The sequence below is a fragment of the Ixodes scapularis genome, unplaced genomic scaffold (genome assembly GCF_016920785.2).
Source record: "Ixodes scapularis isolate PalLabHiFi unplaced genomic scaffold, ASM1692078v2 PGA_scaffold6__148_contigs__length_123643588, whole genome shotgun sequence".
NCBI classification, from domain to species: Eukaryota; Metazoa; Arthropoda; class Arachnida; order Ixodida; family Ixodidae; genus Ixodes; species Ixodes scapularis.
In genome coordinates, this window is record NW_024609881.1 from 6,132,543 (window position 1) to 6,160,280 (window position 27,738).

Genomic DNA, 27,738 nt, shown 5'->3' on the forward strand with positions numbered 1-27,738 from the left:
TGCGAGTGTTGTAAAGCGCAGAAAAAAATTCACGTATGTTGATTTCATGATCTAGCTCTGCATGCACTAGATGCCTCTCGTTCTCGAAGGTACGAGTAGCCTGCGTCTTGGAAGATTTGTAATGGGAAGTTGTTACCACATCGCTTTGTTGTGCTAACAGAGCGCAAAATTCCTCCGCGATTGTTACTTCCGATATGCCCTCAGAAGCGCTAGCGCGCGGAAGGGTTGCGAAGAGAACGAAGTATTTTCCATACTATTGGAATCGGTGTGAAGGGGGTCAGATTGCCGCTGAACTTCCTCCAACGGCGGACTGAAAGAATTTGCAGCTCTCGACGCATGAGCTTGTGAATATGTTGGGCCAGGTTATAGTCTTCAACATCTCCTGATCTTCTATAGCGGCGCTCTGCTCTTCGTCTTTCTGCGCATAGCTTTTCGTATTCGCCATTAACACCAAGGTGTCCGTTAGGTACAGGTACAAGACGCGTTGCCCGTTCGTAACTAAGCAAAATCGAGTTCGCAAAATCATCGGGCTCTTTCAAATCGGTAAGTCTTAAAGTATTTAAATGTCTGAACATCTGCCAGTTTGTTATCCGTGCTCTATGTTGCTGCCCACGAATATTAAGAAGAGGGTGTTGTACAAGAATGGGAAAATGGTCGCTGCCTCGGGTTTCCCTGTCTGTCATCCATGTCATTTGAGGAGAAATGTCTGGAGAACATAGAGTCAGGTCTAAACAGCTGCAGTAGGTAGGGCCTCGAACAAAGGTCGGCGATCCGTCGTTGAGGACGCATAGGTTATACTTGTCCACATGCTCGGCAATGACATTTCCACGTCGATCGCAATGGTCACTTCCCACAGTGTGTGGTGTCCATTGAAGTCTCCACATATAATAAAAGGAGCAGATACATGACAAAATATTTCAGAAAACCCAAATGAAGTTATTGGAGTTTGCGGTTCGATGTACACGCTCCCAACTGTAACTAAAGACTTACCACACCTTACTTTGCAGGCGACGAATTCTGGGCTATCTTTCGTAGAAGAGAATAGATGTACTGATACCAGATCTTTCTGTACAGCTAGTATCGCTCGACTTTGACCATTTTGACGAGATGATTTGTACTGCACGTAGTTCGAGAGGCGAAAGTCGTCGTCCACGCGAGCTTCGGTTAATACAAGTATCGGTATGGTGTTCTTTTTAAGAAATTGACGAAAATCACCAGACTTTTGCCGTAATCCGTTGGCATTCCACTGAAATATTCCTATATGGCTGTAGAATCAGGCATTGGAATGCTCTTCATTCATCAATGTTCGTGAAGGCTTAAGTAATCTTTCCATAGCGAATAGGGCTGTTACCTCAGGAAGATTGTTGGCTGCGGGCACGGCGCTTAGTATGGCCCTTAGAGCCGTAAAAAACATCGGTACTAGCAAATGCGAGACGTCGCTCGATTGCCGTGCTTCAAAGTAATCCTCCCGATGATCGCGTCTGCGCATATCACGCTTCTGTGTGCGAGGTGCTGGCACAGGGGAGAGGTTTGATGCTCGGTCTCCTGGAGGCGTTTGACCTGGAATCGTCGAGTTTAGGTGAGCTGGAGTCTTGAAGTTGATCTGGGCGTTTAGTTGGCGTTTTAACACGTCAGAATACTGCGGCCTTTGAGGTCGTTGAGATACTTGTGTCTGCTGTGATGATGTAGAGGGACGAGGGGGAAGTGGAGGTGGGCGACAAGGTGGTAGAGGAGGCGGCGGGGTTCGTGTGACCTCAAGATTCGGGGAAGGATAACGGTTATTTTGTATTGGTCCATTTAGGATTTTATGTTTTCTGGCTGCAGCTGCTGCCTTTTTGTGAGGACAGCCTGAAAACGAAGCGCAGTGATTGCTTCCACAATTTGCACAATTTGTATTAGTTTTGTCCATGCAGTCCTTGTAGCTGTGTGGTCCAGCGCACACCTTGCATCTCTGTTGGCCGCGACAGTGTCTTGCGAGATGCCCATGTCGTTGGCATCGAAAGCACTGTACCGGTGTTCCAAAGTACTCCATCACAGTATGACTGGTGAAGCCCAATAGGACCCGTGCAGGCATTTGGTGATTCTGTGGAAAGTGAAGAAGGACACTTTCTGTTCGTTGTTGCTCCATGCTGCCGTCTTTTCTTGAATATGCAATTTGTCGTTAGACTGCGATGACACCAGCGTCCTTCAGGTAGTCTAGCAGTTCGTAGTCTGAGTATTGGACAGGAATGTTGTTGACCTTGCCAACATTGCGCGTGTATGACTCGGAAACGGTCACTGTCACGTCGATTCCGACAAGAGATTTCATCATAAAAAGCCTGTTCGTTGAGTTCAGCGTCGCAGTGTTGACCGTGATTGTGCCATCTTTCCTTATGCGAGGTGCTAGTAATTTCTTTTGTGATACTGTTACGATTTCTTTTGCTATTCGGTTGGGGTTGATTTTCCAGAACGAGGTTCCCTGTTCTTTTGGCTTGATAATCAGTGGGATTCCGGCGGGGCGATTTTTCCGCACTGTGACTTGAGTGAAGTCGTCTTCGTCTCCAGGAGTGCCGTCATGAAACGAGTAGTTGGATGTCCTGTCGTCGTCCATTTGTTCCGAGAGAAGATTTCACGCACTGTTTCTTCAATGGAACGTCGTCATTGGTGTCCTTAGCCGTCAGTTGAGGTTCTTGTAGTGGTTGACGCGCTTCCGCTGCAGACATGTGGCTCGTAGTCGCGACGGTATCCATTTGAGCGTCCGAGGTCAGTGTCTGGTGGATCGAGTCATTGGAGCGGGGCAACTCTGTCGCAAGGGGTCGCTTTTTAGGCGGCAGGGTTGTGCCCGGTAATAGCCCCGTAGGGACCAGTTACTAAAAAGAACGCTGAAGTAGCCCAATTCAGCATATTAGCATAAAATGTCAAGCTTACAGGAAGAGCGGCAGAAAATGGTGCTGGCTATTCCAATCGCCGTCGTCGTTTTCAGAAATAAAATCATTTAGCATATAGAGGACTACATGTTTTATGGAATCATAATTCCTCTTTAGATCCTCCGCACTGATGCGATCTACACCAGGCGCCTTGTTTGCCTTGAAGCTGAAAAGCTGGGATCGAAGGTCAGGCTCGGTCATTTGGGGAAGGAAAGCCGAGGCAGAGTTTGAATCTGAAGCACATGTTGCAAATAGAGAAGTGTCACGGGCTACTCCAGAGAACGTAGCAAAGAATTTATTAAAATCTTCTACCAATTTCTTAGTGTCGTGGCCAAAAACTGTTTCAAGTGTGTCATCAATCGACATCTTCGCACCTTTGCCTCGCAACTGGTTTACCAAACACCATGTCTGTGAAATATTTGATCGGGCTTTAAAAGCGCTTTACGAAAGTATATTCTTTTCGCTGAACGAAAAAGCGCGTTTACGCGGTTTCACATAATGCGGAATTCTTCCTTCAACTGGGTATTATTTGGAGACCGCCGACAACGAGCCCAAAGAGCATCTTTATATTTTATAGATGACGGAATATCATCCGTTAACCAATCATGGTCGTTTCGACGCCGCCTCACAGTAATAACTTTTCTAGCTTGCCACCAAAAAAAGGCGGAACTGCTCACTAAACCTAGTGTAGACGTCGTTGAAGTCTTGAACATGCAATAGATTATTCCAATCGTATTTTTGTACCAACTTATCAAGTCGTGCGCGATCAGTTATTTCTATATTTTGTGTTACAGCCTTCGGCGGCCTAAGAGTGAGCTGTGATACAAGTTGGCAAGCCACATAGTAATGGTCAGCAAGCTTCTGCTCTATTATGGCCGATTTTGTTGCTATGTTCTGAGCGCGTACATTGATATGGTCTAGGCATGATTTGACAATATGATCACCTAAATGTTCTTCTCGTGTAGGGCCAAGAATTAAACGCTCCAGACCGAAATATGCCCATAAATTCAGATAATCACACACGAGAAACTTGACTGGCTTAAGGGTGTCGATGTTGAAGTCGCCTACCAAACAGATGTCATTCATGGATTGAAAAGTTAGAAGCTTATTCCTGAGCTCTTCCAAAAACTTCAAAGGATGAGCCGAAGGAGGTCTGTAGAAGGCTAGCAAAAGTAAAGACCGTTTAGAATTCCATATCCTTATAAAGAGTGTCTCACAATTAACGAAATCGTCATCAAGCTTTTCCGTACCCCACGAATCTCTCACAAAGATAGCAATTCCTCCTCCTCCGCCAACCGAACGCGTGAAAAAGTGTGTCCCTGGTATTTGGAATCCATTATAGGAAACGTCTTTAGCATTAATTTCTGTAAGGACAAAAACATCAAATATTGACGTTGCATTTTTGACAGTTAGTGTAGACTCATCCCAATATTCTCGAATACTCCTGATGTTAACATGTAATAAACCAAAAGTTCTATCACTGACTGTATCAAAGAAACGTTGAAGAGATAAAAAGTCTGAGCAGTTAGAAAACTGTACCTCCATAATTCGATGTTGTTGTCATCCGATACCTTGTTATCTGTCGGTTTGGCAAGAGAAGAGCTAAACAATCTTCTCCAGGTCAGCAAACCGATGGATGCGTACTGCAGGAGAGGATTCTGTTTTCTTTGCAAACAGTTTACCATTCTTCACCCATGTGAGTTTGTAATGCATGTCTCTTACTTTCTCAAGTAACTTCCAAAAGAGCTCCATGTTCCTGCGGGTGAGGTTTTTGTTGAAGAAGAGTTTGGGTAAAGACCCTTTTTCTGAAAGAGGCCGCAGCTTTTTTCTTGTGGAAAGCCACTGATCTCTAAGCGCTGCCGTAGAGAATCTGACCAGTATAGGTGGAGGGGTGTCACGTCGAGATGGTAGGCGGTACTATGTCACTTCGTTGGAAGTCAGCTAGGCCAAGTTTACTGGCCAGCTCATTGACAACGGTGATCAAGTTTTCATTTGAGGAACAAGGCAAACCCATATATTTCGAAATTTGAATGTCGGCTATACTGATCAATGTCATTTAACTCGTACTGGAGGTGTTCAATGATCTTGGACTGCTCCGTAACTATCTCTCTCAGTGATGTGGTCTCGTTCCGGAGTTCTGTCACTGATGATGCGTTAGCGGTAACTGTCAAGAGCAGAGTCGTAGCTCTCCGACAGAAAGTAATAATAACAATAATAATAATAAATTTATTTGTGAAGGAAGAGCGTAATCAAAGCACAGTGCAGGTTCGCCAAAGCCATCATGGGCTTGTGCGGCAAAACCAGCTATGTAATTGAATAAAAATAAAAGAATCAGTGCTAGATAAAAAAAGCAGAATTATCACTAAGTTTTCACAGCACTTCCAACTGCATACTAACGCCCCCCCCCCCCCTTTTCAAAAAAAAACATCTAAGTCAGAAAATTATTTTAAAAAAATCACATACACACACAATGCACTGGAGTCACTTTTCGTCATTGTTCGCCATTGAAAGTAGTTGAAATTCTTGTCCAGTTTTTTGCGACTCTGAAGATCTTGATGACTTTCTTTGTTGTCATATAATATTAATAAAAAATAAATTATAAAACAGTAAAAAAAATGCACTTGTTAAAAACATGTTGGGAAGAAAAACTAATTATGAAATATTCCCAAAGGTTCGTCGGTCACATCAATATGTCAAAGCGCTCTTCTGAGCTTTTTTCTTGAGGTAAAGTCACAAAAGCTGGGAGGTAGGGAATTAAAAATTTTAGGCACATAGACCGACCGCATGTTCTTACTATAGCGTTTATAGTAAGCGGGAACAAGAAACTGATATTTTTCATAATTGTCTCATATTCGGACGAAGAATTTTAAAATCATCCTTCCAGTAGTGTTCAAGCACGACTGATTCAAGAAACAAAGATTGCAGATGTGGCATGGACAAATCCTTAAAGGGATTGTGATCTGAGAATGCATGTTTATATTGAACATTCCGTAAGATTCCTTTTAGAACTGTATTTATCTTGGTCTGCCACAATCCAGAACATTTGCCAAAGACTCTTACGCCGTATCGGAGTGTACCATAACCTAACGAGTGGGCTATAAGCTTCCTGAGATTAAAAGGTAGAAATGTCTTGATATGATATAATAAGCAGGAAACGCTTCTTAATTTGCAACAGAGTTTTGATAGGTGTGAGTACCAGGAAAGATCTGAACCGAACGTGATTCCTAGTTACTTCACAGTGTATGAACAAAAATTTGGGACACATTGGCATGGGACACAGTTAGACGTATGCAGCAAGAGAGAAATATTTAGGTCAACAACTTTAAGGGGGTTATGAAAACAAACGACCTTAGTTTTCGAAATATTTATATTAATTAGATTATTCGCAAACCAGTTCATTAGCTCTGAGGCACAGACTTGGAGATGCTCTGGCATATGAGATATGGCTCGTCAGCAAAAGAGTATCGTCCGCGTATTGATAAATGGTACAGTTTGAAACAGATAAACTCATGTCATTAACATAAATATTGAAAAGCAATGGTGAAAGCACCTTGTGGAACCCCCGCTTTTAAGGAAACTTTTATGCTCGGCATGCCATTGATGGAAACAAGCTGCGATCGACCTTGGAGAAAATTGTTTAACAGAGATAAGAATGGTCCCCGGAAACCGAGAAAGGAAAGTTTTTGAAGCAAACTAGAAAGGCACACCGTGTCAAATGCCTTACTGAAATCTAGAAAACATGCGCAGATAAATAAGTTGTGATCAAAACCAAAATTTAACTCGTCTGATAATGCTTCAAGAAGAGGTTGTGTTCCACGTCCCGGCACAAAACCATATTGGGATTGCGATATTATGTCATATGTTTCGATATAAGAATACATAACTAAATAAATATACTTTTCCAAGATTTGAGCAAGACACAGAAGAATACATATTGGTCGGTAGTTTTCAACCCGGTCACGTTTGCCTCCCTTGAAAAGAGGTTTAACAATGGAGGTTTTTAATCCTGAAGGAATGACACCCGACTCTATTATTCCGTTAAACATGAGTAGAAGTGTGTCTTGTATGTGCCTAAAATTTCTTCGGATGTCGCAGAGGTGAATTTCATCATACCCTGGTGATTTTCTAGGTTTGAGACTTGATATTATAGACTCCAGATCAATCATTGTCATGAGTGGAAGAAATGCAGAAGCTAATTTGGAGTGGGGTAAAAGACTGGGCGGTGTTGGACTTCGTCTGGCTTTGCTCGAAAATATGGCGAAGTTATTGAAGGTATTCGCCGTAGCAAGGGAATCGGGTCCAAAATATTCGCTAAAAGTGTCAGCTTGTAAACCAGGGGGTGAGACTCCGTGTAGTTCATTAATCAGCGACCAGGATCTAGCAAAGTTGTACTTTGATGCGCAGAAGTGCTTTTAAAAATACTAATGCTTAGCCGAGCGAATAAGTGCGCTTACTCTGTTCCGAAGAGTTCGGAATTCAGCTTGAATGTTAGAGTTATGAGGTGAGCGTCGGCTTCGTCTCCAGGCTATTTCTTTAAGTTGTATAGCAGATAATATATCCTTACTTAACCAACGTAAATTTAAATTTCGTTGTTTGCGAAACATTACTTTCTTTGAGGATTCTGAAAACCGCTAATGCAGCTGCACAAAACGGGGTTAAATATCTGAAGGTGTAACAGATTGCTGAAGAGCATTCCAGTCGTAATTTGAGACAAAGTTGTCAAACATTTGTCGATCAACAATTTCAACCCGGTGAATTTTGTTAGAAACTGAAGTCGGCGTATCATGGGGGAATTCTAAATGGCATGCAACAAAATAGTGGTCTGATAATTTGTGAGTAATGACTGCTGCTTTTGTTTTGAAGGATGCCGATCTAAGATTGATGTGGTCAATAGACGCAATTACAAGTTTGTTTCCTAAAAATTCCTCTCTTGTTGGGACAAGGATTGCTGGTTCAATGCCATGATCTGCTAGCAGTATCAGATATTCACAGACTAGAGCCATTAAAGGCTTCAGTAAGTCAATATTAAAGTCCCCGACGAGACATAAGGAACCGGTTGCCGGCAAAGTTTGCAGACTGTTCCGCAGGTCACAAAAAAAATCTGCGGTTTTTTCCGAAGGTGGTCTATGAAATGTAAGTAGATAGAGGTCATAGGTAGAAGTAATTATATGCAAAGCCTTTGACTCAGCTGAGTGGAATGTTAACTGAAGTTCCGTAAAAGATATCTTGTAATTAAGGAAGATCGCAATAACCACCTCCGCGCTTATTCTCGCGGGTGTAGAAGACACTTTTGAAGCCTGGTAAAGTGAATTGTTCTACTTCATCTTGATGAATATTAATCTCTGTCAGAACAAAAATATCAGCAATAGGGAGAATAGAAATAATAGCAAGTTGAAATTCATCCCAGTGCTTCCGAATACTTCTAATATTTACGTGGAATAAAGTAAAAGTATGACACGAGGTGGGCTTGAAGTTTTCTATACAGGACTCTCGGCTAAGCCTGGAGGCACAGCGTTATATTATATAATTATATAATTATAATTACATAATAATAATAATACATATATTTATGGAGCACAGCAATGTTTGCGTGACGGGCGCATCAAAGCTAAAACAAGGCTTGGGGATGCTACCAATTAGCACTTTAAACATTGCTACCCGGTATACAAAAGGAAATAAGACAGATTGACATACACACGTCCTTAGAATGTCCCAAAGTCGGAGTCAGCAGTTGGGTGCATGCAACACACAGAATCACACCTCCAAATACTGATGCAAGTACATAGATAAGGTTTAAAATAACTTAATATAAGAAAATAACGATAATCACAAAGACCAAAGTGTCGCGCCTGATGAGGAAAGGAAAAAGAAAACAAAATAGTCAGGCGAAAAACGAAATTGCAATACACGGCGTCTAACGAGCGATTGTCCAGGACGTCCAGGCTACACAAGTGCAACCCACACTGGAAAACACTAAACAAAGTAAAGCAGAGATCATCAAAAACTCATACTTCTAAGTGATTTTTTAAGTTTACAGAGCGAGGTAAGGCCTAGAAGCTCGGGCGGCAGCTGTGAGAAAAGCTTTGGAATGTAATATGCTCGCGTACTTTCACCGTATCGGTTATGCGCAAGAGGTATTTGGAAAGGCTGCACGCGTCGGAGGGCACGAGATGATGAGCTTAAAGTTTTGAATCCAGAGCTCCAGAAATGTCGCAAAATAACTGTATGAACATAGAGGGTGTGAAAGTCAGGCAGTTGAAGAATGTCGAAAAGAGTGGTGTCCTCAGGTATTTGCATGTTATAGGAGACACTCCTTAGGATTGCTTTAAGGATGCAGTCAATCCTAGCTCTCCAGAAAGCCGAACAGTTACCAAAAACTGTTATGCCATACCGAAGGGTACTGTACCCAAGAGTATGAGCTTACGAACGAACCTTACGAACAGAAAGAGGCATGAGACATTTGAATTTATATAAGATACAGCTGGCGCCTAGTTTTTTGCAAATATATGCTAAATGGGCATGCCATTTTAGGCCACTATCGAAAAAGATACCAAGGTACTTAACACTACTAGCGTACTCTAAGGGGACACAGGCGCACTGATTACAAGCAGATGAGTGTAAAATAAAAGCAATGCTGAGATTGATTGTTTTATGTGGATTGTAGAAACACATTAGTTTTGTTTTCTTTACATTGATAGCGATTAGGTTTTTCTCAAACCAGTCCATGACCGCAGTCGCATGGTGCTGTAACTGGCCAATCGAGTCTACGTAATTAATGTGTTGCGACATGATCACAGTGTCATCTGCATACTGATAGATCTTGCCTCCTGGTGCATAGTTGGCGATGTCATTGACAGAGATGTTAAACAAAAGGGGTGACAAAATTGAATCTTGTGGTACACCTGCTTTTAGTTTGGTTCGTGAGCTTTGAAAACCTCCAGCAGATACCAGCTGGGAGCGAGTGTTAAGATAGCTCTCAAAAAAAAGAAAGAAAAGTGCAACGGAAGCCTATGCTGTGAAGTTTACGTAAAAGTAACGAGTGACTAACGGTGTCGAACGCTTTAGATACGTCCAAGAATAGTGTTGACGTGACAAGGTTCTTATCAAAACCAGAGTAAAGATAATCAGAAAAATCTTCCAGAAGGGGCTGTGTGCCCTTCCCATGAACGAATCCAAACTGAGTAGGTGACAATATATTAAATTTATCTAAAAAAGACGTCATTACCTGAAACACATGCTTTTCGAGTATCTGCACGATTATCGGTAGAATAGAAATCGGTCGATAATTCTCGATATTATTTTTGGCACCAGCTTTGTATAGAGGACGCACTATTGATGTTTTAAGGTCTTCGGGAATCCATTTAGCCTCAATAAATCCGTGTAACATAAAAAGAAGGGCCGCTTTGAGACTGACATAGTTTCTGCGAAGATCGGAGAGACGAATGTTGTCAATTCCAGGCGACTTGCTTGGCTTAAAGCTAAACAAGATCGAGTGCAGATCCGTCTCTTGGAGTGGGAAAAGCAACGCAGGGGAGCTGACAGTGTTACCAATAGGAGTTGGTGGATCTCTCGCCTGTCCAGAAAAAGTAGCAAAGAAAGCGTTGAAATTTTCTACAACATGACATAAATTACCGCCAAAATTTGGCCTCACCGTATCGTCGATATAGTGGCGCGTGCGAGTTCCACGAAACGCATTAATTAGGGACCAAGTTTTTCGTGCATCTGAACGAAATTCTGCGAATTTTTTTCTGGTAGTAGTTTCGTTTAGCAGATCTAATCATTGCGTTGACTTTGTTGCGAAGGAATTTAAAGTCTGACTTCAATTGCATGTTGTTAGGCGAACGACGGCATCTAGCCCATAAAGTAATTTTATCGCTAATTGCTGTCAAAATATTCGTATTTAGCCATAAGAGGTCAGGGTTACGTTTTTTTTTTCTTTATGTACACCTCTTTCCGACACGTATTATATAATTTATCAAACAAAAGAACGAAGTTTTTATATACGTCACTGTGGTGGACGGACTCCAGAAATCCGATTCAGTCATATGACGAGACTAGCTTATCAAAGGCACGATTGTCTATACTTGTTATTTTAATACGGCCCGGTAATTTGCGCGATGCCAAGTTACCAAAAGAACAATGACAGGCCACAAAGTGGTGGTCAGCAAGTTTTTCCGTAATAATTGCCGATTTAACGATCGACGCAGATGTTCTGATGTTGATATGGTCAATGCAGGAGCAAACTAGTCTGTCTAATAGAAACTCTTCACGAGTTGGAGCCTTAATAGTGCACTCTATCCCATGCGTTGACAAGATGGTTAAGTATTTGCACACCGTAGATAATAATAATAATAAATTTATTTGTGACGGAAGAACATAATTATTATCAATCAATCAATCAATGTTTATTAAAGTGTCCAGGAACAACCAATCGGTCTTAGTGCTGGCACACTAAAAAAAAGAGCAAAAACACACACATACAAACACGCATACACACGAGTGCAGAAGGAGAACGTAGTTCTCCAGTTTGAGAATAAAAATATTAACAAGTATGAAAGACACTCAAATCAACAAGGAAATCAAAAGCACAAAACAGAGACATCACCAGATGTGAGAGCAAAAAGCAAATACTACATCAACGCTTCAACTGATCGGCCCTTTTCCTGCAAGAGGAAGATTTGAACAGCATTTCCGAACTTGCTCCCGCATGAGTTAAAAATATCAATTATGTCAGAGTAGCGATTATAACACTCCGCCGATCTTTGGATCGGGTTTAAGTGGCTAAAATGTCGAGCTATATAAAAGGTGATTGGAGCCGTGTAGGCACACGCGGAACTCTAAGGCTCACCTCGGACAGAAGGATATTAATAATTTTTTCATAATTTCATAATTTATTTCTGATGGAGGAGCATATCCACAAAACAACGCAGGTTCGTCAAAGCCTTCATGGGCTTGTGTGACTAAACCGAGGTTGCAAAGATATCAAAATAATTATCACAAAAGAAGTAAGAAAAAGGAGAAATATAAAAAAAATTGTGAACTTGACATTTTTTGTCATAATTATAATATTATTATTATTATTATTATATAATAAAAAAATGTGTCATAATTATAATAATAATTATTATTCTTCTTATTAATATAATATTATTAATATTAATAATAATAATAATAATAATAATAATAATAATAATAATAATTTTTTATTGGAACACGCATTTAACAAGGCAGATACAAGGGCCTGTCAAAGCCAGAAGCGGCTTGTGGGACAGCGCCCTACAATTCATGCTTGAAAGAGTCCCCACAAACAAGAAGTTCACAATTCAAATTCAACTACAGATGCAGAACAATGTAGGTGATGATGGTCATTCCAACATATGCAAACAGAAACATGCAGTCACAACTTCTCCCTAATACCTTGAAGTGATTCTTTCAATTTTTTTAAAGAGTCCACAGCATAGATATCATCTGGTAAACTGTTGAAAATAAATGGAACGTAAAAATTTCGCACTCTTTTTCCGTACTTTGTTTCTACGAAAGGCACTTCAAACCGCTCCACACGCCGAAGAGGTCTACATAAGACACGAGGTATCTTAAAAGTATCGCTCCAGAAGTATTTTAGAACAACCGTGTGTACAAGTAAAGGATAAAAAAGGCAAACCCAAGCATGTTAGCATTTCTTCTTCAGTTTGTGACGTTGCACCGTACATTATGCTTTTAAATATTCCTTTTAAAACTGAGTCAATTTTTTTGCCCCATAATCCTGGGCTGTGACCAAAAATAGTTATTCCGTAGCGTAATACACTGTATGCTAAAGCGTGAGTTATTGTCTTTTTGGTTAAAATGGGTATTAGAGATTTGGCATTATACAGAAAACAGGATGCTTTTCGCAGTTTTCTACAAAGTTGTGATAAATGGGCTTTCCACGACGTCACTCTCAAATTGTATTCCTAGATAGTTAACTTGATCCACATAAGACACAGGACGACAGTCGCAAGGTGTACGCATATAAATGTATGCATATAAAGTATGCATGTATGCATATAAAGTGTATGCATGTATGCATATAAAGCGGATAATCGGTAGTTATAAGTTTAAGTGGGTTATGAAAGCAAACAAGCTTAGTTTTATGTATATTGATCGTGAGACAATTAGCTCTAAACCAGTCATGTAGGTGACAAGTGTCGTCTTGGAGTAAAGGGATTCCTGCAACATAATCAAGGTGTTGCGATAGCAATACCGTGTCATCAGCGTATTGAAATAATTTACATGAGGAAACTGCCCTGGACATATCGTTTACAAAGATGTTAAAAAGGAGAGGTGACAAAACGGATCCCTGAGGAACCCCAGCTTTTAAGCTAACTTTGGAGCCTCGGATATTCGCTATGGAAACTAGTTGTGTCCTTCCCGACAAAAAGTTCTGAAGTAGTGAAAGGAATGGGCCGCGGAATCCAATGTGTTGCAATTTAGTTAGTAAAATATTATGACTCACGGTATTGAATGCCTTAGCCACATCAATAAAAAGTGCGCAAGCAACCTGATGCTTCTCAAAGGTACGATTCAATTCATCAGCAAAATCTTCTAGAAGTGGCTGGGTCCCACATCCAATGACAAACCCATATTGAGTTGGCGATAGAATGTTAAAGCGATCAAGAAACCCCGTCATAGATTGAAGGATATGTTTTTCTAAGATCTGGACTATACAGGGTAAAATAGAAATTGGGCGGTAATTGTCAAGCTTCTTGCGCTCTCCTCCTTAAAATAAAGGCTTTACAAGTGCAGTTTTTAAATCATCTGGGATAATCCCGGAAGAAATAAAACCATTTAGCATATAAAGAAGCACGTGTTTTATAGAATTATAATTGCGTTGCAGGTATTCTGCACTGATGCCATCTATGCCAGGCGCCTTGTTTGTTTTGAAACTGAAAAGCCAAGTTCGTAGATCAAGCTCGGTCATCTGAGGAAGGAAAGCCGAGGAAACATTGGACTCTAGATATTCTGTAGAGAACGTAGCATCGTTAGGCGCTACACCAGAAAATTTAGCAAAAAACGTGTTGAAATCCTCAGCCACTGTCGTATTAAGATCAAATACTTTCTCAAGTGAATCATCAACGGATCTCCTAACACCAGAGCCACGCAACTGATTTAGTAAACGCCAAGTTTCACGAATATTTGACCTTACCTTAAAAAATCTCTCTCGGAAGTATTTTCTTTTAGCGCACCGAATAAGCGCATTTACACGATTTCGCGTAGCGCGGAATTCTATTTTTAACTGAACATTTTTAGGAGAACGTCGGCATTTAGCCCATAAAGCATCTTTATACTTAATGCATGACAAGATATTCCCTGTTAACCACACTTGTGCATTTTGACGCCGCCTGACAGTAATAATCTTTTTGGATTGCTCCCTGAAAAAGCCGAATTGATTTCTAAACGTACTGTAAATTTCAACGAAGTCTTGAATGGACAACAAACTATCCCAATTATAGGCCTTAACTAACTTATCAAACCTTACTTTATCAATTATTTCAACTCTTTTTGTTGTTTCTGTTTTTGTTCGAACGCTAAGTTTTGATGTAAGTTGACACGCAACAAAGTAATGGTCCGCTAGTTTTTGTTCTATTACAGCTGACTGCGCAACGACATTTGCGGCGCGTACGCTAATATGGTCAAGACATGAAGCAACGAGATGATCACCCAGAAGTTCCTCTAGAGTCGGAGCTAGAATCAGTTCTTCTAGACCAAACTCCGCTAATAAATTCAGATAGTCACAAACAAGGAAGTTAATGGGTTGAAGGGTGTCAATATTAAAATCACCTATCATACAGATGTCGACGGACTGAAATTTACCAAGTGTATCTCTGAGTTCTTCCAAAAAGTTTAAAGCAGTAGATGACGGAGGTCTGTACAGTGCCAATAAGAACAACGACCACTCAGAATTCCATAACCTTAAGGACAAAGACTCGCAATAAAAAAAATGTACATCAAAGTTTTCAGTACACCATGAGTCTTTAACGAATATCGCGATTCCTCCTCCTCGACCAACTGGTCGTGTAAGAAAAAATGATTTATATCCCGGTATCTGAAAGGCACTACAAAACTCTTCTTTAACATTGATTTCTGTTAGCACAAAAACATCAATTATTGACATCACATTGTTTATAGTTATTACAAACTGGTCCCAATATTTACGAATACTCCTAATATTCACATGTAATAAGCCAAGAGCAGTATCGTTGACTGGGCTCAAGAGACGTTGAAAAGAAGAAAAATCTGAACATCGATGAAACTGTACTTCCATTTTTCGAAGTGGTGGTTATCTCGCCTTATTTTCAAGCCATTAAGAAACGAAAAAAATTAGACAATCTTTTCCAAGTCGATCATCCGATAGATGCGCACTACAGGTGAGCTTTCTGACTTCTTCGCAAATAGATTCCCAGTTTTCACCCAAGTGAACTGATATTGCTTGACCCTTGCCCTCTCACGCACCATCCAAAAGAGTTCCCTCTTCCTTCGCGTTAGATTCCCGTTCAGGTAGAGTTTTGGCAACGAACTGTCTGCCGCCAAGGTACGCAGCTTACCTCGTGTGGCAAGCCACTGCTCTCTTAGTGACACGGATGCCAATCTAACCAGAACAACTGGAGGGCCATCGCGTCGAGAAGCAGACGATGCACTGCCACTATGTCATTTGGCCGAAAGTCACCAAGGCCTAGCTTACATGCCAACTCACTGACAACGGAGACTAAATTTTCAGTTGGGGATTGAGAAAGTCCATGTATCTCGATGTTTGAGAGACGACTGTACTGTTCACTGTCATTGAGCTCTTCTTGCAGGTGCTCGATTATCTGAGATTGCTCCGTTACCACTGTTTTCAGTGATGTGGTTTCGCTGCGCAGTTCGTTTATAGCTGCTGCGTTGTTCGTGGCTGTCGACAGCACAGAGTCGTACTTAGCCGAGAGAAAGGCAATGGACTCCTGAACCTCCGTTACTGCAGATTTCAGGCTCTCGACTACCGGCTTCAGCGTTAGCAGTTGGTTCATTTGGGTTGGCAATTCGAGGAGGGTGTCAACGTTGGCCTTGAGTAAAGTAAGGCACTCCAGCCTAGCTTCAAGAGATTGAAGATGTTCCGTAGTGGCAGGAGACGCGCATTGCGACAAATCTGCCTCACTACGAGACTCGTCTCCGCTTTGCTGTTGTCCGCATACGCGGCAACGCCAGGCCTTTCGTTTTCCAGCGCCCATGGTCTTGAATGTACTGTCTGCAATACCGGAGCAAAGCTTCCCCAGATGGTATAATGCTCCACAGTCGGCGCAGGACAAGTGCCGACCGCCGTTCATAATCTTCTCCTTGCATTGCGCGCACTGGAGTGAAGGGGACATTGTAGAAGCGTAGGAGTCGGTATGCAGTACAGCGCGTCCGTGTCACTTGAGTTGGACTGAGGCGTTGAGCAGGGCGGCGCGAGCTGCTCGCTCACCGTGCAGATCGTCGTTCCAGGCGAGCTCGCGCAGGACGAGCGTTCCAGAAGGGAAGTCTGGTGAAGCCGTGAAGCCGCTTAGGCCTACTTAGTGCGAGCTGGCCAGTGAAGAGTTAGGTCACCTGATTTTGACCAAGGCTTGTGCTTGCGGTGATGCCGGGGACTTCCTGAGTCACAGAGAGCTTGCTGGCGCCTTATGTTTCAAAAGGAAGCGAGTGCAGGTTCAAATCAGCAGAGCTGTCGAAAAGGGACAACCGCTTTCGGGGACAATGATGATGAGAATCATCATTGTCCCCGAAATAATCATCATTGTCCCCGAATAATCATAATAATAATAATAATAATAATAATAATAATAATAATAATCAAGAATCAATAATAGTTTTTATTTGTGCCCAGGAACAACCTTGCGGTTTTGGTGCTGGCGCACGTAAAAAAAGAACAAAAACACACACACACACAAAAAGGAAAAAGGAAAAAAAAAACACGGAAGACAGTTTTACATAAAATTCTACAAAAAAAGAAGACGCGAGAACTGTGTACACAAAATTGTACAGAAAAACAAAACAAAAAAGTGCACAAAAATTGCACAGAGAAATGAAGACACGAAAAAAATTGTTCCAATACATATGGATGCTTCACTTGGACGCAAACAGACGCGAACGTCTGAACACTACACATACAGCTCCGTACAAATAGAAACAAGAAATCAGCAAGTCATAGAAATACATATGAAAACCCGGCAGTTTATTCAGGAAGTTCATCAAAAGTCACAAAAGAGCTTCCGCACAGATTTAACAAAATCGGAAAAGTTGTCAAGAAATATATCGAGATTAAGAGAAGAGTTATTTTAAAGGAGTTCCGCACGAGATACTGGATCAAGTGTATTAACCAACGAGGTAGAGGGGCTTAGAGCGATAAACCGGGGTTCCGGTCTGCACTCGAAAGTGACCCCCATAAGGAGGCTGCCATTGTACGCAAATTTGACCACACGTCACATGACCAAACCAAATACGTGACGTCACAGGAAAGATGGCAGCGCCCATGGAGCGGCTGGCCCCACCTGGGCCGGAGCTTGTCGGATGCTTTGTTGGTTGTCGTTCGTCTCGGCGAGCTGATTTCAGACGCGGAAGCCGTCATATGAGGCCAGTCGAAAGCGAGTTCAGAGTTCAGCGTGGTGTTTGACGTAGGTATAACGTGAAAATAGGGAGAAACGGTGTGCATTTCGCTGGTGACCGACCGGGATATTGCCACGGAAGAGACAATCTGACCTACGTTGCTCGGACCTCGGATTGATTTGGACACCGCTAGGATAAAATTTAAGGCGACGTTTCTGTGCTCTCGTTGACCATCGGAATCTTCGAGGTTGGCAGTGAAGCGTGTGCAATATATTTGGATACACAGTTTAGCGACGGAAATTGCCTGAGTCCTGCTTGGCGGTGTGCAATCGCGGTGCAGCTTCGATCAAATGACCGAGGGCTCACTTCGGTTGTGCGGCGCACCGGAAGACTGCCTTGAAGCTAGTAGTTCCCGTGCCGTGCTGAATGATGCTGTGCTGCTTACAAATTGTTCCGGCGTAGAAGTGCACTTTTACGGAGCACAGGTGTGCGGCGCACCGAAGAGCTGCCTTCCAGCTGGTAGTTCCTGTGCCATGCTTTAGGTGATGCTGTGCTGCTTCCCAAATTGTTCCGGCGTAGACGTGCACTTTCACGGAGCACAGGTGTTGCAGTTGGTATTGATCCCGCTGGTCTGTCGCACGTTTCGTGAACACAAACGTTTCATCCACACTCGTTACGCGAATTGCAAGCTGTCCGGACATTTCACCGAGCGTGTTACGTACCCAGCTCACGCCGCTTTGTGGCAACAGTCTGCAGTGGCTCATTACCAGAAAAGTGGTCCCACATCCATTTCAGTTCAGTTCGTCCACGGCAGTCGCCAAACCCCGAAGGAGAGGATTTATTCCGACAGAATGCCACTAAAGCAATGCAGCTTCTTCAGTGGTCAGGATAGATTCTCTTCTGCTAGTTTTGTTATACTGTCACGGATCCTTGTTCCAGTCCTATCTTCTATCAATATTCACTATTCTGGGACACTGCAGGTCATGCTCAGCTGTAATCGTATGTTCAGGGGGAGGTACTGGGCACTTTACCCGTAGCCCTTCACTCTGTGTGAACCCGGCGGCTCTTCAGCCGAGTTACCCGATAATGGGACACGGCTGGCGGACTATTCTGTGTCTTATACCCCTGTCGAGCCGTAGGCAAAGTTCTGACCCGAGCCTGGCAGAACAACCGCAAGACGACCGAGTACCACAAGGAGTAACCTCGGAAATGCACCACGAAGCACCTGAAATCCGAGCCAGTTGCTGCTACCAGGAAAAACCACCGGAATTCGGTCTCCTGTCAGAAAATTCGAAACTGACTAAGCCAACAATGACAAACCTGTAGCAGCAAACCGTGTCCCCTCCCACCATTGTTTGCATGCCCGTCGCAAATCACACTCCGACGCTTTTTCACGCAAGCTGTATGAAGACGTCAAGGACTGGATTGAACAATATGACAGTGTCGCCCGCCACATTGGGTGGACAGACAACCAGCTCCTGCAGAACCTATACTTCTCGTGGAAGCAACTGCCGGCGCTGGTCTGAGAACCATGGATCCTCCTTAACGTCATGGGAAGTTGGCAAGATCAAGCTGAAGCGCGCATCCGTCAGCCAACATCAACGAAAGAGAGCCGCATTCTTGATTCTGTCCACGACACTGCCCCAATGAGAGCGCCACCGCACTCGTGGAGGATGTTTTGCGCTTGATCGAGCGCCCACGCCCACGCCCACGCCGACCTTGATGCTACAGAAGACAAGAACCTAAGAATCCCACGCGCCTCATGTGAGGGACAACACCTTCGGCAGCCTTGTCCGCAACCCCCCAACAACAGTCGAAGTGTTCACATCACTGAGGCTTCCAACATGGAATGTGCACTGCATGCCCGAGCCTGCCACTATGAACAACTTCCCGGCGTCTCGACACTCGAGTTGTCCAGATACTACTTCGACGCCAGCCTCCCAGGCATCCACGACATCACCCACGACGTTGTCTGGGAGGAGATCAGGAAGCTACTTCCTGCCATCAGTTGCCCGGCTTTTATTTTGATTGACGAGATTGTTTCGGAACAAGTTTGACAGGTATTTCAACCGAGACTTCTGCGAGCGAAGCGGCATCTGACAAACCAAGGGCAACTTACGCCACAATGGCACGACGACCGCCACCGGCTGCCCCTTAGTATTCAATGCCAATTCAGTGAGACACTCTAACGCTGAAGCATTCCCGACATTGTGTGTAGGACTGTGCTCAACAAAGTACACCGAGGAAAACGTAGGTGATGCGAATGTGCGACCGAAAACCACTTTGCTACCACTGCATGAAGCCTACCATGTCTACCAAAGCAGCCCATACCAATGAATTGGTCGGCGAGGGTTCGTGCCAAACGACCCTCGATTACGTCTCGAGGAGCGACCACGGGAGATTAAGGATTACCTTCGGCGACCTTTGTCCCTGATGCCGAAAGTGCTGAATCGAAGATTCTGAATCCCTGATTACCCCAAAGCTCCTCATGTCCATCACCTCAACAAGAGGCAAGCACTACAAAACAGGTGAGCGGCGATGCAGTGACAGTGGATTTGGTGTCGGTTGTCGTCCAAGGACAATACCTAAAAATTTGCTGACACCAATTTTCTGTGTCCACTCCACGAAGCACACAATTTCCAACTTTGAGGGAGAATGCCCCTGAGTGACTTGAAGGAATAGAATGGTTGGTTGCTCTCAAAAGTGAACTGCAAGCATCACCAGACTTGGATAGCAAACAAAAATTGTTGCCAGCTTTCAAGTCAACGGTACAGCAAAAGGCACAGCCACGTAAGTAATACCTGCCCGAACTTGCTAGATTGATGCCGAAAACTACCAGGAAAATTTTCGGATTAGAAGTCAGCCCTGCAGCTTCAGTGCACATGACGTATGATTACAAGACAGCATCAGTCGGTCAAAGTTGCCACCCGACCAAACTGAACACCAATGTGCCAGTAGCGTCATCCGACAACAAGGTCCACAGGTACTACGACTGAATGCCTGACACGAGACTGTCGCAGAAAGAACTCGTTATGGAACCATTTACTAAGAATCAATAATTTTGTAATCAAGTGGAAATAAACATATTTGATACACTAACCAGATAAACATATTTCCGCTTGCCTTCATGCCTTGAGAGTCTACACACCGAGAATTGTGTCCATTGCACGCTCTGGACCTTACGAGGACACTCGCTTCGCTGACCCTTCAATATTAATTAAGGGGTCATACCAGACTGGCAGACTTTTTGCATCAATCCAACTTCCCTGAACATGTGGTACATCCGAAAACCAACTCCAGTGATGTGAAAATGTTATTTATTAATTTATTCCTTCCAGGGTCCTTCGTAGGCATTGCAGAGAGGATATTTAAAACTACACACATGATAATAGCATTAAAGCACACTGCTGTAACTTGTTAATTGGAAAAACAAACACACCTCTGAGCCTATCGTTTTAATAGTATGTGTTGATGCATTGTTATATAGCATGACACTTCCTATATGTATGACACAATAGACCCTTTGCAGAACCTTATCAAGCAACACAACTGTCACCATTTTTTTCGGCGCAAAGCACACGAATGGGCCCCAGTTCACGTCGAACGCCAATGCAGCATTAGAGTCCAATAGGTGGTGAGCCGATTTCACAGGGATGGCGGACATAACGTTCTTGTCGAACAAATACCCAAAGTATGAAAGCCTGGGGTAATTACAGTAGTAGCTACTGTAATTTGTTTTATCAGAATTTGGCAGACGGCAAAGGCTACGGTCTCGGTGAGTCATTACACACATTGGAGAGAGGCACATGACAGCATATCACTAGAGTGCTCGTCTGCACAGATTTGTCACACACCTTCGCTCCGTCTCTCTGATTGGCTCGAGGGGGCTGTGGCGGTTGGCCTTTTCCAAGTTACAATGATGCGAAGTATAGACAGCCCACACTTTTAAAAAGAGTCTATTGAAGAAACCGAAAGGAATGATAGTCAACATTTTTCAACAAGACTGCTCTCCAGGCAAGGGATGAACACAAATATGAATCATCTTATCCAGGTAATTAGAACAATTAAATAATTGACCGACTAATACAATTCACTCTTGATGGAAAAGAGTATAGCTGCAATAAATCCTACAAAACAGAAAAAATGCGCAGTTAATCTATGCATGCACCAAAACAGTTGTTCTTATAGCAAGTCGAATAGCTTTGAAGCAGGTGCCTGCAACGATTTATTCTTCCCCATACTCAATAAAACGCCAACCTCGTAGCTGAAAATAAGGGTGCACTTCGCACTCACACACACACACAAAAAGAAAAAAAGGAAGAAAAGCGATCGAATGTAGAATCGTGGATTAGCACAAAAGGTTAAAATCGCAGGAGCTTCCTCGCTAAAAGTTGCTATGGTTGTTCGGTGACGGAGGGCTGAAACAACTTCCCTTAGGCCCTAACGCGACGTATACATTTTGCGTAGATTCTTAGATAATTCAACGTTCAAACAAAGCTAAGAGAATGCGAAAATTTCATGTTAAAAGCACTCAAAGTTCTATCGATCCTCGGACACATCCCGGAATCCAAGCACCGGTACGGCGATGCAGAGCTGATGCTGTCTCACAGGCGTTAATATCCAGATGATCCAGAACGATCTTGCGCAAAAACGGTATAAAGTCTCATTCCTTCATATTTTCACATTATACCTGCGTCAGCGAGCACGAAGAAGCCCGAAGTCGTCGGAAAGCAGCTGCACATCACGGCTACCGCGCACCGAACAAACTCGCATCCGCCAGCTCTGGGCGCTGCCATCTTACCTGTGACGTCACGGCTCTTGGGAGGTCACGTGACGAGTGGTCACATTTGCGTAAAACATGGCGGCAACCGGGGGGGTGCCACTTCCGAACTTCCGGTTTATCACTCTAAGCCTTTCTACCTCGTTGGTATTAACTCTAGATGACAGATAGAAGGTTGACGTTTCTTGTCGTCACTCGCGGTACGTGCAGAGAAACCTCATGCAGGATGTCGGAGCTCTCTATTTGACCATGTATACATTTATAAAGAAAGAGCAGCTCCGCAGTGTTTCGGCGTCCCTGGAAGTCTTGCAGTCGAATGGGAACAATATAGGGTCCCTGCAAGTCTTGCAGTCGAATGGGAACAATATAAGGTTAAAAATGTTTTAGGGTCACGAAATTCTCGTGATACACGACACACAAGACCCAGGGTGCGCAGCGCAGACTTCACAATATGCATAACATGACCCTGGAAACGCAAAGCAGAGTCAAATACAACACCAAGATCTCTGATTTCGCCAACGCGGGATAGTTGATTAGTGTTAATTGTGTAGTTAAATGGTGGCAGTTTTTCTAGAGTTGGTCATGACTTTTGTTTTGGACTGGTTGATCTTCAGGTGATTACGTGAGCACCAGCCAACAAACGAGGTTATATCAGACTGTAAATCCATGCAGTCAGGTTCGCCGCCTATTTCTCTAAATATTTTTATATCGTCTGCATATAGCAAGAAAGAAGACGTGGTGATGGCGCTTGCGACGTCATCCACAAAAACAGAAAGTAGCAACGGGCCCAGTACGGAACCCTGTGGTACACCCGAAGTTGCGTTATACGTGGAGGAGCAAGACCCGTTCGCACGCACATAACAAACCCTCTCCCTTAGGCAGTCCTCTCGAAGACAGTACATCGCACCGCAAAGACCAACTTCAGAGCTTAGATAAAAGTATACTGTGGTTTACAATGTCGAAGGCCTTGCAACAATCAAAGTATATAACGTCAAGTTGACCTCTGTCGCACACAACCTTAGACGCAGCAGTCGCGAATGCCACAAGATTTGTCGTCGTTGAACGACCAGCGAAAAAACCGTGCTGGTTGGTAATTATCGTGCTTTGAAGTGAAAAAGACAGAGACCTGTGGATGACCTTCTCAAAGAGCTTAGAAAACGAGCAGAGTAAAGAAACAGGTCTGTAGCTAGAAGCGTCAGTCCGCTTGCCCGCCTTAAAAATCGGGACCACAACAGCAATTTTCCAAATACTCGGGAAAATGCCCGACTTCAGACAATTAATAAAGATAAGCGCAAAGGACTGGTGTTAAAATGCAGCCGTAAGACTTGAGTGTGGCTTGGGGGATGCCGTCATGACCGGCAGATAGCGTCGGACGCACTGCTTTTACACAAGCTTCTACAGTAACCTCGTCTATCGCAATATTACTAACTGATAAAGTGTTCGTGCATGGAAGGGTCTCATTAGGAAGTGCGCCAGTATCAACAGTGTAAACCGAACTAAAAACACCAGCGAAAACATTACATACATCAGTTGTAGAGCCTCCGTTCCCTTCTATGACAATAGCATTTTCTCCTGCGCGATCGCCCCTGCGCGATTTAACTCCTCTCCAAAATCTTTTAGGGTTTCGCTGTAGATCTGACTCTACTGCTTCGGTATCTGCCTGCTTATCACGCTTAAGCAATGCCCTGCAACGACTTCTCACCTCCTGAAATTTAGACTCGAATTCAGGACGGCCTGTTTTCTTAACTTTTCTATGTAAAAACGACTTTCTCTTCAAAGCCGTACGGAGTTCAGGAGAAAACCAATAGGGAAACCCAGAGCGTACGTTTTTTCTCAATGGGATAAACTTTTTCATTCCCTCCTGTATTACAGCGGTCAGTTGATTTACTTGATCATTCACGTTTGGAGACTCCAGAATGGAACTCCAGTTAAAGTCAGAAAAATATCCGTACAGGCCTATGTAATCGCCAGCTGCGTAGTTAAAGGATTTCTCGACGTTTTGGCAACTTGGCATTTGGCGCAGCACTGGTGTTTGAATAGTCATTTTTATATCATGCCCTGGATGATATTTATCCTCTGGAACGAGAGGAACTTTACTTTTATCGACACTGACAGTCTCTGAGGTCGTTAGACACAGGTCGAGGAACTTCCCTTGCCAGTTGGGTGTGGAGTTTCGTTGTGTCAGACCTAAGAACGATGAAAAATTTACTAACGAGTCACATTTTGTAGTGATATAAAAATTATTCGATGTGACCTTCCATGTTTTCCAACAAATAGATGGTGCGTTAAAATCGCCTAAGATCAAAACATTAGCTGAGTCAGATGCGGTTACGGTTGTTTCAATCTCCTGAAGGCAGTCATGGAATGTTTCCGGTGACATATGAGGGGGAAAATAAAATGCTCCCAAAAGTATATTGTCTTTCGGACCGCGCACCTCAACCCAAACTGACTCGGAATAAGTCTCAAGGCCCGTCCGCCTAACGCAATCGTAGGACTGATCAAACGCGACCAATACACCTCCACCCCGCTTCCCTTTAGTAGACTGCCTGTCACTGCGAAAAACCCTGAAACTTGGCGGGAAGTAATCGGAGGAGGAGATGTCTGGACATAACCACGTCTCGGTAAGAACCAGAAGAGTTGAGTTTGAGCCAATTAAATTTTCAGAGAACTGCTTAGATTTTGTGCGCAGACCACGTACATTCTGATAATAGATATTTAAATCGGTATACTTTAGTTTCATATTACCTTTTTATGCTCTGTCCGACGGATGAATCATCTCATCGCGAAAATTACCTCTAAATGTCTGGAAGTAATAATAATAATAAAATTTATTCAGTAGTGCAGGTATAGCCCGTTGAATATCGGGTCCGATCAAAGCCATCAGGGACTTGTGGGACCAGACTCTTAACTGGAAAATACAAAAAAGGAAGTTCGCACGGAATAACATCACGTGCAGGAAAAAAAGCAAATAACATACAGATGATTCACTTGGCAGGATGTAGTCGGAATGTTTGTGTCAGTGTCTTGGGTGAAGCTGTGAAGATGAAACTATAGCAAACGTTGTCTTGATCACTGTGTCAATTACAATCATTAAAGTCATAAAAGTAAAAAACACACTCCGTCATGAGTATTTTTAAACACTGTAAGAGCACATTCGAAGACACAGTTCTTGAATTCATGAGTCTTTCTCTCAAATATTTCATATGTTCAGTAAAAGAAAAACACTTATTAGTAGTAAGAAAATCATTCAGTCAACGGGTCGAAGACAAAAAAACTTCACGCAATAAATGCAGACGTGATTTGACATGTCCAGCGATTACCACAAAAAGCACGTACAGCACCATACTACAAAAGAAAAGGAAAATAACGACATGGGAAAAAGTCACTATCTAGCCACATCGGCGAACATGTTTCTCAGAGAGGTCTTCAGCATTTTTTTTTTTTAGGTAATGGCAAGCAGAGCAGCTGGAACGTCGTTAAAAACTTTCGGCACATAAAAGGAACGCATGCTTTCGCCATAGTGAGTACTCACTCGAGGATATTGAAAACGCAGACAAGATCTAAGCTCGCGAGATGGACTGGCCGAGACCTTAAACTCACTCTCCCAGAAGTGTCGCCAAATTACTGTTTGAAGAAAGAGTGAATGAAAACACGGCAACTTAACTGAAGCAAACAAGCTCGTACTAGATGACATGTGAGTGTTGTATGCTACACTCTTCAGAATTCCCTTTAACGTACGATCGATTCTTGAGTGCCAAAAGAGTGGACAGTTAAAAAATACGCTTATGCCATACCTTAGTGTACTATAGGCTAACGCGTGCATAATGCTCTTTCTAATTGACAAAGGTAGAAACGATTTGATATTGTAAAGCAGACATGAGACAGTTCTCAATCGTTGGCATATATATGACATGTGAGAGTTCCATGAGAGATCACTGTCGAAGTGAAGACCTAAATACTTTACGGAGCTAACATATTCAACAGGTGTACAGTTCGAGCATAAGCAATTGGTGTTGTGGAGAAATAGCTGAGAAGTCAAGCTTACATTTTTTAAAGGGCTATGAAAGCAGACCGGCTTCGTTTTTGAAGCATTTACCCGAAGCTTGTTGGCAGAAAAACCAGTCCATTATTTTAGCGGCATCGATCTGAAGCATTTCAATTGTGCGCTCGTACACTAGATGTCGAGAAAGTATAAGGGTGTCATCGGCATATTTAAATACTTTAGAAGTTGTGATTGACGTTGAAATATCATTTACGTAGATGTTAAAAAATAATGGAGACAAAATAGAGCCTTGTGGAACTCCGGAAGTTAGGAAAGCGAGGGAGCTGCGTACGTTACCAACTGAAACAACTTGGGTACGATTTGTTAGAAAACGTTTTAACAGTGCATGAAATGGGCCACGAAAGCCCACCCTGTAGAGCTTGTCTAAGAGGATATTATGGTTTACGGAATCGAACGCCTTGGCAACGTCGATAAAGAGTGCGCACACAAACATGTTATTGTCAGAGGAAGAGTGTAGAATGTCCGAAAATTCTTCGGACATTCTACACTAATAATAATAATAATAATAATGCTTTATTTCTTTGATTCCCCAGAACAACCAGCCGGTCAGAATATGGTGGCATATAAATCAAGATCAAAACGCAGTCCAGGTCAATAGTCATATTCGACGAGATTGCCATGCAGATAAGAGCCAGAAAGAAGCAACTCAAGCTCCCTTTTAAGAACAGACACATCTGAAAATACGTCAACATGAGGAGACAGGTGATTCAAACGGCTCTGCATTCTTTTTAATGGTGACAATTTTGCTTGAATAGAATAAAGTATGCGTGAACATCTAGAAACACGAGCCGACACATGAAATTGTAATGACGATGACAAATTAGTATCTACACACCCATATCGCGTAAAGAAAGCTCTTTAAGAACGGATCCATAGTTTAAAAAAACATCTCTGAAAATACCTGTCATACACAATTCCAATAAACCGTCTCTGAACTTTTTCGATTCTCACGGCATCAGTTACCGTCAGCGAATTCCATACGGTTTAAAAAACTCGAGCCTAACACGAACTAAAGAACAAAACAATCGAATGATACACAGCGGATTAAGAAAATCATGCGTCAGGCGTGATATGATCCCTAACATTCTAGAAGCAGAGGTGACAATCTGGGCTACGTGGCATGAAAAAGAAAGGTAGCTGTCAAAATAAACACCTAGGTCACGGATTTTCTGAACACGGTCGATTGAAGTATTGCCAAGTAGATGCCGATAGGCAAATGATTTCACGTTTTCTACACATCGTCAGAAGTTTTATTTTATCGGGATTGACCACTAATAAGTTATCAGAACACAACCCCGATATGCGGGCAACGTCATCTTATAAAAGAACACAATCATTCGTCGACTGAATTCCTAAATAAAGCTTGATATCGTCCGCAAATAAGAGCAACTGCGCAT